Source organism: Mytilus edulis, chromosome 3, assembly GCF_963676685.1.
Source record: "Mytilus edulis chromosome 3, xbMytEdul2.2, whole genome shotgun sequence".
NCBI classification, from domain to species: Eukaryota; Metazoa; Mollusca; class Bivalvia; order Mytilida; family Mytilidae; genus Mytilus; species Mytilus edulis.
Window position 1 is genome coordinate 90,446,479 of NC_092346.1, and position 4,825 is coordinate 90,451,303.

Below are 4,825 nucleotides of genomic sequence, written 5' to 3' on the forward strand. Positions count from 1 at the left end.
ATTTTAAATAGTATATTCACTGATTAATATCGAGGGTAACAACTTCCGTGTACATTTGGATGATAAATAGTTTAATCATAATGCACAATGATTTGATAAACAATAACAGCGAACAAAACCACTGCTCGAATAAGAAAAATATTGCCTAAAATTATATCTAACTTTATCATTACTTTTATAGCAATTAACAATTAACTTTTCAGAATCAACCTTTTTGTGCGTTTCCTGACTGAATGAATTGTCATATGCAACTTGTATTATTAATTTGAGCGTCGCGTAAGGAAATAACCAACAGAATCAGAAAAAAATGCATGCAAACAACCTTTTCCCAACCCATGAAAACCAATTATTAATGGTAACATTTGTGTTCTTTAAGGAAGAATTTTCACAAGAGTTAAGTTTGAATCGTACTTTGTGGTAATAATTAAACTGAGAATGGAACTGGGGAATGTATCAAAGAGACAACAACCCGACCAAAGAAAAAACAACAGCAGAAGATCACCAACATGTCTTCAATGTAACGAGTAATTCCCGCACTCGGAGTCGTCCTTCAGCTGGCCCCTAAACAAATATATACTAGTTCAGTGATAATAAACGCCATACTAATTTCCAAATTGTACACAAGAAACTAAAATCAAAAATAATACAAGGCTTACAAAGGCCAGAGGCTCCTTACTTGGGACAGGCGCAAAAATGCGGCGGGGTTAAACATGTTTATGAGATCTCAACCCTCCCCCTATACCTCTAGTCAATGTAGAAAAGTAAACGCATAACAATACGTATATTAAAAACTCAATTCAAGAGAAGTCCGAGTCTGATGTCAAAAGATGTAATCAAAGAAAATAAACAAAATGACAATTATACATAAATAACAACAGACTACTAGCAGTTTACTGACATGCCAGCTTCAGACTTTAATTAAACTGATTGAAAGATTATGACTTCATCATCTGAATATCAGGCACAATCCTTCCCGTTAAGGGTTAAGTATCATACCATCATAACATATATGAGAAGAACATAACCCGTGGCATGCCAACAACTGGTTTTTGAATAAATGTGTTTAGTTCCGATGCAAAGACCCTATAAGTGAATCAATATTAACGCCAAAATATGCAATTTGAATGACCTGACAACAGTATCGTAACTATATTCCTTCTACATAAGTCTATTTTAAGGTTTTGTTAGTTTCTGCGGTGAATACAGACATTGTTGTGCTTTATAAAGAATATTTCCATAAAAAATTGGATGTGAAATACCTTAACGTATAAAAAGTCTGCATGTTGAGCTATATTTACGAATGATGTCCTTATACCGATGATACAATTTAGTAAATGTTTTGACTAGTTTGTGATATCGAAAACCCTGGTGTAATAATTTTTCAGTAATACATAAATTTCTGTCGTTAAATCTAAAACATTGTTACATACACGAGCGAATCGTACAAGTTGAGATATATAAACACCGTAAGATGGTGATAAGGGAACGTCACCATAAAAAAATGGATAGCGAACGATATGAAATGAAAAATCATCTCTTTTATCATAAATTTTTAGAATTAAGCTTTCCGTTAGTGATATAGATATCAAGATCGAGGAAAGGGCGGTGGTCATTGTTAGTATTAGCTTTATTTAAAGTAATAAATAGTTTTCTATAGTGATCCAAAAACCAATGATTTCAAATATAAAATGCATTGCTTTGAACTATAGAACTAATGTTAAACACACTTAGTTCAGAGATGTATTATGGGATAGCATTTGAACCGTCAAGTTTTCAAGCATTGCTTGATTCGTCCTTGTCTGGTTTGTGTCCGGTCCCTACAGCCCGTAACAGAGAAGTGATCTAATTGATGTTTCTTTACTGTCAACTTCAGCTACGTTATCGACACCATTTCGATTGGGTAGCAGTCATTTCTTTAAAGTCAGAACAGAAAAAAAAAGATGTATTGAAGGACGTCTTGATGGTATAATTTCCTTTACAATTTTACCCAAAACTAAAAGAAATATATACTGGAACCAATAAAAAAGGTGTTTGACAGGAATAAAGTCCTTTATTTTTTCGGACTACAATGTGTGATGGATTTTAATTAAATCAATAACTTTGAAATGTTTTCTCATATGTATACACAAAAGGGAGGACTGGTATTTGTACTTCTGTTAGAATATATTTCGTTCGTTTCACATGCCAAACTTTTTTCTAGTACAGTTTAAACGGGAAAATTTGGTTGAGAATTTTTTTTAATATGACAAATTTACAAGCAAAACTATTTCTTGCAAGGGCACACATCGAGAATATTGTGTTTATTAAAAAAATATTTAAAAAAAATTCTCCAAATTTACCATGGCCAGGACCTGACAGTTTTTAGCAGTGTACAAATGAAAATCGTCCAGGAAACTGTGCTTGCTGTCATTTTGAGGGATCATGCAACATTTCACCTTTTACCCATAAACAACATAGATTCTCAATTACTAAAACAAGTTCTAAAAGATAATTTTAATTCAGAGTAAACATATTAACTTCCTTGTATACAGTCCAATTTGTCTAAAGGTTACACATAGCTGGTTCTTAAATCGTTTGTATCAGGGGAAACATTTTTCCTTGACTTTTAAAACATGTAGGGGAAACGGATTTCCTGACCATTAACAGTATAATATTCCGTATTGCTGATTTTTTGTTTGATGACGTAAATTATACGACTTTTTTTATGACTACGTGAACTTGTGCCATTTATTTTTGCTGGTCTTTAGGAAGACAATTTACAATTGTGCAGTGAACGGAGGCACTTTTACATAACCTTATAATTCTGTTTGGAAACAAAAATAAATTCCCAATATATAAATATACATGTATGAATATACATGTATTATATGTTGTGTACATGATTGGATTTTGTAGATATAACTACCGCACAGAAAAAGTATCATGGATTTCGAGGCTTTCATATTCAAGGTTTTGAATTTTACCCTTGTTGAAAAACTGTGGAGACCTCTACAGTTCCTTAAAACATTATTTATTTTATTGTAACTTACACTAAACAGACTACTGTAACATTGACGCACTAGTCGAACTGTTTAAAAGATTTGTGCTTATGACCAAAAATTTATATACAACTTCATTTATAAATTTATATGAATTTCATAGCGCGTCGTCACAATAATGAAAGTTATTAAAAAAATCTATAACCAGCATATCTATACTTCTATAAAGAAAGTATTCTTGTACAAAAGTGTATTGATTATAAAATGGTCCTAATTATAGAATAGTTAATTTACCACAGAAATCTTAAACGGAAGTTTCGACAATTTTAAACAGAAGAGATTTGAAAATAAATTTAACTTTAAATAAACACTGAAATAATTTTAATACCTCGAAGGTGTAAAGAATAAACCAACAATCTCAATCTTTAAAAGTGTCTTCATTGCACTAACCGACGAGTTCATGTTTACAGTAGAAACAGTGGATGTGAATCCAATACATTCATTGTCATTGTAGTCATGAATATTTATCGCTTATATTAAATTGATAAAGCTTTTATCGAGGTCGCACCAACTGTTTCTACAGCTAAGATCAGTTACATGACAGAACACAATTCTAGATTATGTATTTTTGTTTCCGTCAGTTCGAAAGTATTTGATCATTTCAACTCCTTTGTATTTCATAATATGTGTCATGAACAAAGACATATGTTCGATTGAATAATGATTTCCTCGTAACAAATGATAGAAATTTCGGAGATCCCGTATTTGATCCTTTACCGTTAAAATGAAAATGCAAATGACAGAGGTTGATTATAAAAAATGTTTTACTGTTTTAAAAAAAAATCGACTTAAACAATGAAAACTTACACGTTGGACATGAAATATTTTGTCGATGAAGAAAATTAAATTATGTCACTTCTGAAATACGTTTGTCGATAACGTAACTTATTCTGACGGTAAAGAAACACTTTATAATTTCTTAAAGATTTTTTTTTAAACGACTGCATCTATTTTCACTCACATGTGTGCAGTCAAAAGGTTTGCAGTTGACAATGGAAGCATTAATGTTTTACCAGTATTCAAAACTGAGAGATATATAGATATTTATCAACTTATATGAATTTGTGAAATATAGTTCGGCTAAACCTAGATATAGGTTGTTTGTCATTCTTTAGGAGTTTCTGTGAATAGTCTATTTATATTAAGAAACGACATAAATCTAATTTATTACAAATAATACAATTTTCTATTTTGTGATTATTAACAATATGAAACAGTCGAAATTCATATTTTAAAACTGAGCCTGTGAGACTTTTGCTCTTCTGGAACAATTTCGGATACTGCTGTTTCTGACATAATTCTGTGTAACAGATGCTTACAATGATTTCAGTACATGCACAAGGTCCATAATGCATATAGTTTTCCTTCACAAGAACAAATTTATCAAATCCTGAAGAAAGTATGACGTTTTAGGACCACTTTTGTCATCCGTACTCATACATGGGTAAACCTACTGCCGTATTTGTTTGTTATGACGACATGTCTTTGTTTGCCAGCTTCCAGAACATGTAGTTTGAATTATGATGCACTTAGTGGTAGGCGTTACGCGATGGCAATCTTTTTGATTGGAAGTCTGTTATTATGCAGCTTGCTCAAATTGTCTTGATTAGACTTATGCATACTTAATTTTGGTTTCGGACACTTTAGAGATTACTTGCAGCACAGATCTTTGTGTCAATATGAATTTTGTTTAATTTGTGATAGACCCGCCATCTATTAATGATACCAAAAGCGTTAAAAGAGAGTTTTCGTAGGTACAAAGGTAGTTGGTGAGCTGTTAATACCTG